An 11,342-nucleotide genomic window follows, 5' to 3' on the forward strand; every position below is an offset into this window, starting at 1 on the left:
ACGTCACTTGAAGTTTATCCAAACCTGATCCATTTCATCATGCAGATTGGTCGACATTTGCCCATTTCCATGTTTGCGACTATTAAAACCATATCAAGGCTTGTTGAATACATTGCATCTTCTATTTCCTGTATTACAACTGTATATGTGGTCGGAAACAAGATTTTTTAAAACCTTTTTTGAGGAATTTTGATGCAATTCTTCGTCACGAGGAGAACAATCTTTACGTGTTCACTGGTCACTACTTCCCCCATACTGTGGATGGTATACTGATAACAGACCCCTGGTCAAAGTGGTCGTAGTTTCCGGTCAGGCTGGAATAGTGAGTTTTCCGTTCAGGTTGAATGAGTCTAATCTATGACTGCATTTGGGCATACTTACCATTGCGTAGTAATTCGCAAATGATTAATAAAGGAGTAATAGCTTCAAAAAACAATAGGATAGTCGTCTATTGCGAGACAGACTATTACATTCATAATAAATACATGAATAAACACACCGCGGGATCACCAAAGATCCTAATATTTCTTCACATGACCCTTATCAATTATAAATAAGTAATATGTAATAATCTTTCTATTGTAACATCGGATCGTTAGAAAAGGCCATTTACTTGATGTAGGAGCAAATCAATATAAGTATTATTCTGTCAACACCAAAGAACAGTTGGAAATAACACTTGATGTCGACATTTCAAATCAACTATGAGCTGCCGGGACAATGATAGTGTTGTATAAGTGCCCTTTGAAAAGATGATTACCATTAAACTGTCCTCAAACATCAATTGGATTAATCGAAACACTTCTATGAAATTTAAATCACATGACCGATGACAAAAGACGCCGTGACAATTATTTTTCTCCAAGCACCTACACCCTACACCTACACGCTCGCCCACGAGCACAACCCTCATACAAATTACACTGAAAAACTGACTCAACTAGAAAAGGACATTATCAAGCTATTGTGTATATGAGAACGTCAAGAACTGTTTTGAACTCGAATAAACTGACAATGATTATTTATCACATGTGTATGATTAGGTTTTTAATGGTGTGTACTAGAGTTGGAAGAGGTAATGATGGTGGCGATGGTCATGCAACTCACACTAACGTGACCGACACCAGACCGACACCAGGGGGGTGTTTCACAAAGATCCTAAATGGAACCCATTTCTAAGTTGGACTTACCAATTATGGAAAGCTGTTAGCATCTATGAAAATATTTTATAAAAGTTATTTTAAAAAGCATAAAATGTTGATTTAAATCATTCATATTTTCCTATTATCAAGGAGATTTTATGTTCTTGATGTCGAATTTATGAAAAGTCTAAAATACTTGAATGTTTTCTTTTGAATATATCTCATTGTAAGGCTACAAATGGCTCTCCATAATATTTAAGTCCAACGTAGAGTTAAGTTTGACTTAGAATCTTTGTGAAACACCCCCAGACCGACACCAGGGGGTGTTTCACAAAGATCATAAGTGGAACTTATTTCTAAGTTGGACTTACCAATTATGGAAAGCGGTTAGCATCTATGAAAATATTTTATAAAAGTTATTTTAAAAAGCATAAAATGTTGATTTAAATCATTCGTATTTTCCTATTATCAAGGAGATTTTATGTTCTTGATGTGGAATTTATAAAGTCTAAAATGCTTGAATTCTCGCTTTTGAATATATATTTTATTTTAAGGCTACAAATGGCTCTCCATAATGTTGAAGTCCAACTTAGAGTTAAGTTTGACTTAGGATCTTTGTGAAACACCCCTAGATCGACAACAGATCAACCGAAAAATTACTGCAAATGCCCAAGAACTGGTGGGTTCGGAGTTGGTATGGAATCGTTCTTGCGATGTAACTTAGGTGTGACTTTGGTACGATGTGATTATTATTATTAGTATTATTATTATTATTATTATTATTCTTTATTATTATCATATTATTATATTATTACTATTATTAATATTATCATCATTATTATAATCATATTATTATATTATTATTATTATTAATATTGTTATTATTATCGTTGTTATTATTATCAGTAGCAGTAATAGAAGTAGTGGTAGTCTTCCCCTTTGTCGTCATTATGGTGGTAGAAGAAGTAGTCGTTGATTTTGCAGTAGATATAAATATCTTAACAGAATAGACAGCTAAAAAAGCAAATACGAAGATAAAAGTGGCTAGCTGAATAACTTGCACCCTTGTTCTGTTTCACCGAAACGTTGAAATCGGTATTCCAAGATGACAAATTCAAGAAATACCATCAATGGAAATCAAGCGCGCTGAGGAGAGAAAAACAAAGGTCATTCTGTCACTGGCTATTGCACTTTCCATAAAGATACTACTCCACGGGCAAGTTCATGAAAAGTGCACTCAATGTTTATCGCTTCGTCTCAGTCAAGCCCAGAAAATTGACAATACTTGATTGCAGATCAAGGACATGTATCACTTCCGGTGTCATTGACCTTACATGCATTACACACGTTTTAATAGGAGTACAATTAAAATGTGCGATTTAGGGTACACCTCTCCAGTGACTTTAAATTCATTACTGTGTCATTTCTATGATTTAATTCGTTAATCGTTGAAGGAGTACTAACTTAAGGCGCGTCTTTAAACATTTCTTTTCAAAAATGTATGTTGAGCATATATATCTCACTCTTCTTATGTTACTCTATCCACCTTTCCATCTCACTCTTTCTACATAAGTATATTATATTATTATTATTAACTTATATTTCATTTCGAACTACTACGGGTTTATTTTTAGCAGTTATTAACTAACGAGACAACAACATGGTCATGTTTTATTGCTGAAACAGTATTCATGATATATTAAGAATGTAATTTAAACTTGATAGAAACTATACAATGAAGTTTTTAACTCCGTCAATGAAAAATAGAAAATCTATGAGAAGTTGATATAGATGAAATATTTCAATCATAAAACTTTTCTCTTTTATATTGCACTGCACATTGCAGAATTGCTTTTAAAATATTCAGATTCGAAATAATAACGATTGATAAAAGAAATGTAGAATGAGCTTTGAGAAACCTGAATGAATTGTTTAGAATGGAAATCATATTTGTTGGCATGCAAGTAATCAGGAAATGTCTTAAACATTTTATTTGTTTACGTGTTTAGAAAGCAGTATATAGAAATACCGCGGGAAGCTTTCACTTCGTTCAGTTTAATGGCGTAACTTTAAATGAGCGAAGGCGAAACAGCATTTTGTGATCATTAACCCACCAACATTTAGTTGCTACATGTACATGTACTACCGTAAAGTGACCAAAGTAGTTTAACTAAGTTCTAGTGAATTTTGATTCTGGAAGTTATTGTTTTTCAGCACTCTTTAGCGGACATTTCATTAGTTATCATAGTGGAATCCGGAATTGCTTTATAACAGAGGAAAATACGTTTCCTCCCTTTCCACCGATTTCCAGCCAAAGACCTGCGCGCGTGAATGGATTGGTACCCGATTCTCAAATGAGCTTTACAGAAATGCGAACAATTGTCACTCGTGATTGTTTTGATAATCAGTTTTCATTTGGGGGGGATGTGGAAATATTGATTCTGTTTATTCACGTCCCAGACGTGAAGGCCTTGCAGGGTTTGAGGTCAAAATAAGCATTAATTTGTTCTTCTCTTTTTGCCCCCACGAACTGTGGCGGGTCACAAGCGGGTCAATGGTGATTACATGAAGTGCTGTCAAGAGAACTTTTGTAAAATCCATATATTCTATCTATCCATTTATCTATTTATATAACTATATATATATATATATATATATATCCGTGTACCTCATATATCTATTTATCATTCTATCAATCTATATTAACTCTTTGACTGTCCATGTTTTATATATCCATCTATCTATCTACGTATCTATCTATCTATCTATACGTGTATCCGTCTGTCTATCTACATGTATATATCCATTCATCTATCTATCTATCTATCTATCTGTCTACCTATTACTCCATCCATATATCTATTCATATTTCTATCTGATTATCTTTCTATTTGTTTTAATGGAAGGGGATATTTAGGCAAAACCCACCTACATATCTAATTATCTATCCATATACACCTATCCATTTTGTCTATACATCTACCCGTCTATTTATTTATCATGTTAAATGACTGGTTATTTATCTAAACATGCTAAAAGTGAAACTCTTTCACAGGTATCATGACCATATATCGAGACGGAGTTGTTCGCTTAGAAGTGGACATCCTTGACGGACAGGGAGGGAGAGAAAGGGAGAGGGAGAGAGAGTAGGAGAAAAGGAAAGGAGGAGAGTAGGATAGTGAGGTAGAGAGGAAGAGCAAAGGGAGAGAGGGAGAGAGAGAGATAATGCACACACTACAACTTTACAATTCTCTTATTATCAAGAACCTTCCACCAATGTCTTCATTGTTTCATCATAGACGAAAATGTCATCAACTTACAATCGTCATCCTGCCGTTGCGTCCGATTTGGAGCTGGAGAGCTTCCAAGTAATTAATCAGAGCCCCTGGTAATTAACCAGACTCGTTTGGGTCGTGCAAATTCGCGGTTCGATTTCCTGAAGCGGCTCCAGCCCTGTCAAACTGTCAACCTCGATCCCAACTCTCAACACCACCTTCACCTCCTCCTATTATTGTGCTCTAAAAAACACCTCGACTTCCTCGCCCAAATATCGTGGTTAATAATACCACGATTCCTTGATCCTTAATCAGTTGGCTTGTTTAATGACTATCTCCTTTTCCTCTCACCTCTGCGATTTCGCTCGATTCCCATCCTTTATTGCCGTGTTGCTGGCGTGGAATCCTAATTCAGAGTCGATTGAATTGGGTTATTTGTTCTATTTGTACGAATGGAAAAAAAACATCACTTTGTCTTGGCGCCATGGTGAACCCTGGAAGTCTACAATTACTTCCGGGGCACCATACAGAGTACAGGGGAGCCATGACTTGTCATTTCAATATCCGAACAACCCATGGATCATCCAGAGGGAAAACAATTTAGTGAAGTATGTGCATGATTTTTTTTTGTTCAGAAAAGTTGATGTAACAGCTATAGGGCTTAGAGGCATCATCGATGTATTAGGCGCTAAATAAACCGAAAATGATATTATTATAAGTGTAACACATCTTTTCTTATTCTCCCTAAATTATCACTACCGTCAGACATGCCGGATCGTGTACTGTATTATAATTATAATTTGAGCCCGATAATTTAATCTTTATTATGTGTGGCATCGATTCTCTCAAAGTCTATAATCTTATCAAACTGGAGAGGTTATTAGAGAGGAAAAGCAAGAGAACAAAATAATAGAAGATTTGAAATTTTCAACTTTTTTTTTTTTTTTTAATGCAGCCCTCATTTCCTTCAACATTTCCAAGGAACTGTGAAATTTCAGATCAACATAATTTATTATCATGTGTAGTTTTTAACTTCATAATGAGATGATAAAATACTGGAATAATTCACGCAAATGAAGGAAAAAAGAGATATGATAGAGCTTGGTCCTATGATTATGTAATTACAGGTTTTGTATCGGTAAACTGATGAGACTCGGTAGTCTCATTGTCGGATCAATTATATCTGTTAAGTTTTGAAGCGTGTGAAAAACCACTTGTATCCCAGGATAAGAGAGAGAGAGAGAGAGAGAGAGAGAGAGGGAGAGATAGAGAGAGAGGGAGAGAGGGGGGGTCGGGAGAGGGAAAGATATGGATGTTAAAGAAAATGGGAATGAAGAGAGAAAGAGGGGAAGTAAAGAAAGAGAGAGAGAAAGAGTGAGAGAGAAAGAAAAAGAGAGAAAGATATAGATGATGAAGATAATGAAGATACAAAATTGGAATGAAGAGAGAAAGAGGGGAAGTAAAGAAAGAGAGAGAGAGAGAGAAAGAGTGAGAGAGAAAGAAAAAGAGAGAAAGATATAGATGATGAAGATAATGAAGATACAAAATTGGAATGAAGAGAGAAAGAGGGGAAGTAAAGAAAGAGAGAGAGAGAGAGAAAGAGTGAGAGAGAAAGAAAAGAGAGAAAGATATAGATGATGAAGATAATGAAGATACAAAATTGGAATGAAGAGAGAAAGAGGGGAAGTAAAGAAAGAGAGAGAGAGAGAGAAAGAGTGAGAGAGAAAGAAAAAGAGAGAAAGATATAGATGATGAAGATAATGAAGATACAAAATTGGAATGAAGAGAGAAAGAGGGGAAGTAAAGAAAGAGAGAGAGAGAAAAATAGAGTGGGAGAGAGAGAGAGAGGGGAATATATGGATGATGAAGATGAAAATGAGAATGAAGAGAGCAAGAGGGGATGCAAAGAAAGAGAGAGAGAAAAAGAGAGAGAGAGAGAGAGAGAAAGAGAGAGAGAGAGAGACAAAAATAGAACGTCAATCGTTAGATTTATATTAGGTGTCCACATCTGATTCAAACAGCAAGTAGGGTTTCCCTAACCTGTAGTTGACTGCAATGCACCCGTAATGAACTCTCACAAGCCCGTTAACCTATTTGCGTATTTGATGGCTCTGAAACCATGTCATTATTTTTTCTTCTTCTAAAAGGCAAACAAAGCTTGCTCTATTTTTGTTTTAAGGGAATAGACTGACAGAGAAACATTGTTTAGTTGTAGTTTTTGTAGCAAACAATGGACTGACATTGTTTACACGCGAGTTGGTTGCGCAGTGTTGAAGTTAGTTGAACTATCTATAAATCAGTGTGTTCTTTTTTATTATTTTAGTTTGTTTTTTTCTTCGTTGCTTCTATTTGCTTTGTCTTCTTACATTTAAACAATTTACTGAGTGCTACGTCTATTTTTCTTTCGTCTGCTGCCAAATTTCCCATCGTTTTCCCTAGCAGTCTGAAACCTACATGTATAGGCCATTCACCTGACTCTTCAATCAAAAGGTTGAGCGTCCTTTCTTGGTGTCCCTTGCAAAAAGTTACACGACGCATTAGGGTGATGCTTGCCTCTCTCAACACAGGAGTTGTTAATGTAAACCTTATGTAGGAAGGGAATGATACAGTATCTTTATTCCTATCGTGCTTCGATTGTCTCGTGCGAGTTAAAGTAAACCTGCACTTCTTCATGGATATCTTGTTAAAATCATACATCTACACTGCCTATAGTTAGGAACGAATAGTTTGCTCGAGCGCTTGCTCAGTGGGATGCTGTCCCGCAAAAGCTTTCTCCTCAAAGAAACAAATCGTCGATTGGAAGAACTTACCGATCTGCTACTAAATGGTTTCACCCGGTAATTAAACACCGGAAATCCGGTCGGATCTGTCTGCACGTTTCGCTCCTCAATTAAGTCTAAACGAACACTTAAATTATTAAACAAATTTTCTCAATTACTGCGAAGTAGTAAGTGGGTAAGTTTTGGTTTTGTTTGGCAAAAATACTCCTAAGTACTCACGAGTTAATCTCATTAGATAAATTAACACCGGTTTAATATAATAACATTTCCGGGTTATTTACATCTTAAGTAGATCTAGAGATATACTGTAGCTTGCAAGTCATCGTTGAATTCATCGAAATTCTTTTTTTTTGTATAGACAAAGGCAAAAGGATAAACTTTACCAATATCATGCCAAGAATGGATTATAGTATGAAATATTAAAAAACTGATCAATTTGCACGAAACCGAAAATTGTATGCGTACACGATTTTATTCAAGATTATATCTGATTCACAAAATACGATAACACTTGATGAGTCGTTGATGACCGTAACCATTGCAAATGGATTTTCTTTGTCCTTAATTTGTTTCGTGTCAAACTAAAATAAAACGATATTGTAATGTGTAATAAAAACAAAAGCCGTCGGCCAACGTCTTGAGATTACCAAAAGAAAACAGGTTGATGTGAAAGGCTCTCCTTCCTGGCCAAACGTAAGGTAGAAATAAACGGAAAATTCGAAACCAATTGGGCCCACGTACGTCCACTATACGATCTTGCTACGATCCAATTTAAGAGAATTTGCAATTGCATTTGATGTGAACATTCAAAATTCTTCAATCTGAATGATAAATGATCTGAATATTCATATGATCAATGATCTGAATATTCATATGCTCAATGATCTAAATATTCTTATGATCAATGATCTGAATATTCATATGCTCAATGATCTAAATATTCATATGATCAATGATCTGAATATTCATATGATCAACGATCTTAATATTTATATGCTCAATGATCTGAATATTCATATGATCAATAAAATCTTAATTTCAATGGATTTAAAGCTTCCTTGGAGGAGAAAAGGCAAGTTCGGCTTTAGAGTCGTAGTGACGTCATGTCAGTGGTATAAAGCTTTCTGAAACCCCTATAACTTAATGCCCGAAAATTTCAAATTGAAGCACGTGATTTGCTTTATCATCCCTTTATTTCTTACATTCTCTCTCTCTCTCTCTCCCCTCTCTGTCTGTACGTCTGTTTGTCTGTCTCTCTGTGTCTCCCTCCATGTCTTTCTTTCTCTCTCTCCTTCGCTCTCTCTCTCTCTCTCTCTCTCCCTCCATTTATCTCTCTCTCTCTTTCTTTACCCAAAACTAACTATTCTCTTTGTCTAATTGAGAGGGAGTCGAATTTTTACTGTTGCTTTGTCTTGCCTTCAAGTTGTTTAAGTGTATACGAAAGCGAAATTATACAAATTCTCCGTGCGCGGTGAAAACCTTTCTACTTATATCCAAAACAAACTTTTCAATGGTAATTAAAAGAAAGAAATCTAAATCCGGCGAGCCATGCGTATGTATGGATATATGTATATATTTAAAATACGAGTACGTAAATCATGGCTTCTTCCCGACCTCCCCATATCTCCCCAAATTAGACAAAGATATAAACAAACTAAGTATGTTTATAAGATCTTTTTGTCTCGTTACATGGGCGTGTAAACAAAATATCTTAATGTGGTTATATTCTAGAATGGGTTTTCCCCCATCAAACTGTCTTTGAACCGATACAAGTCAATTATGACAAGTGCATTTTAATTATGATGAACGAAGTAATAATGATCGTCTTCGTACTTTTCTTTTCAACATCGGAATGCATTTATTTGTCATTGATTAGCAGGGTTTATATGATGTAGTGATAAATTAAAGATTTTTCTTTAAAAATGGATATGTAATTTTTTATTATTTGAATGACTAAATTATCTTTGTAACATACGGTTAGAAAGAAAACCGTTCAGCCACTAGGTTGGTTTACAAATAGGCTGTTAAATAAATACAATTGAATATGAAATATAATTACGCATAGTAAAATATAAGATTAGAAGCGTAGCACTTGTGGTTAGAATAATAGAATATTGTAGAAAATATACATTCATTGTAATATGGAATGGACCCTATTTTGACATCTGACTTTAGTCTTTATAATAAAGACCTGTGCTTGCTCAAAGATTTTGAAGGAGAAAAACAAAATGCGAATTTCCTGAATGGACAATAAATGACAATTCATTTCAATACATGATAGTTCTAGGTTTCTAGGCCAATATGGTTATGAAATATATTTTCAATTATTAACCGGAGTCGTGTACGTGTATAGGCCTGAGCCTATTTTCAATTCAACTCAACGATTCAATTCAATTCAACGTGAAGGCCTATTAATTTTCTCCCGGGTCCAATTTTTTCCCCTCCAGTTTATGGAGAGCAGGAGAGGGTTCTTATTTTGACCATGAAGTTTGAATGGGCTCCTTGTCATAAAGTAATTAATCTCCCTCAGTCCTGCTAATTTGTGTTCTTCTGAATATGACGCTAAGTGAGAACAAAAGAAATCTCGGACGCTTCCGAAAAGTCGTGAGTGACCGCCGCGTTGCCTCACACGTCAGAAGAAACACGTGCGACGGGCCACGTGATTTGTATATGCTGTCCGGGAATTCCCCCTTTTGTATAGTCGGCGCAGAAAACACATTATCCACGCTGTGTGTATACATCGACATACAGGTGGTAGTGTGTGTGACCATTTTTCCATAATTATGCTCAATCGTTAAAAGCTCCTCCCCATCGATCTCTTTCTGTCCCACGTATCTCTCTTCATCGTTCCCCCCTTCTCTCTTTCCCCTCTCTCTTTACATCTCTCACCTCCTCTTTATCCATCCTCTCTCTCTCTCTCTCTCTTTGTGCCCCCTTCCCCTCTATAATTCTTCCTCCATCTCTCTTTCTTCCTCTCTCTCTCTCTCTCTCTCTCTCTATCTACACACATGATCCCCTTCCCATTCCTCTTAATGCCTGGATTACATTTGGCCTGTGATTAGTCTACGGAGCCCGTATCCTGCCCGTATCCCCTTTTCCGTGCGGCCTCTGTGCGGAGACAGGAGGCGACCGTAAGATTTTCGTACGGATTCACGGGCTCCGCAGCCCTTACGATTTTGTTTCGCGAGAAGTTAACAAATTTGAAAAAAATCATAAGCCCGTAGCCCGTATACATGTCGTAGGTGGCATTGCACCATCCCCGCACGGGCATCGCCCGGAGGCCTCGCACTGATTGTGCAGCAAACGTACGATTTTTCGGTGAACATGGGGGCAAAAAAAAAATCGTACAGAGATTGTACACTTGTGGGGCATTCGCACGGCCATTGCACAGCTATCGCAAGGTTGCTGCTCGCTGCCCGTGCAGTATCCGTGATATTGAGCAGTCATCTTTGCATGGAAGCTGTACGGGCTCCGTACGATTTCCGTGCGGAGGCTGCACGGCTACTGCATTCAAATAGCACGATTTCCGTACAATCTCCGAGCAGCCTCTGTACGGATTTGCCCTGGCCTACCCCCGAGGGCCAACACAATATATGGCACGATGCTCGTAGATAATGTAAACACAAACATCGTACCCCGTAGCCTCCTACGATGTATACGGAAAATCGTAGACTAATTTATCGTACGGCGCCCGGGGCAAACGTAATCCAGGCAGTAGCTATCTACCTCTCACATGACCCTCATATCTCCAACATTAACTTCCGCCGGAATAAAATGTAAGTTGATCCTTTCCATTGCTATGCTTCACATAATAAAGCTAAATTTTGCTCATTTGTTGCAATGCCGTACTTTCCTTTGAAGAATAACTCTTTTAGGCGTGTTAGGGTCATTAAACATGAAAACATAAGATGTTTCATTCTTCTACGTAAGGGTCAAAATTTAGATCAACCTCTCGCAGCATCAAATAGTATTTGTTTACTGATGTTTACTGATGACCTAATTTAAGATGTCATTCATGTGATATATTATGTATCTAAAGAAGCACATTTGTATATACGTAATAGACTGGTAAACCAATAGGAAATATAACGAAATATGACGTTAAAAAATAATTCATCATGAGTAATTCAATATGCGGTATTAAC

Source organism: Strongylocentrotus purpuratus, unplaced genomic scaffold (genome assembly GCF_000002235.5).
Source record: "Strongylocentrotus purpuratus isolate Spur 01 unplaced genomic scaffold, Spur_5.0 spur5_scaffold_8, whole genome shotgun sequence".
Taxonomy (NCBI): Eukaryota; Metazoa; Echinodermata; class Echinoidea; order Camarodonta; family Strongylocentrotidae; genus Strongylocentrotus; species Strongylocentrotus purpuratus.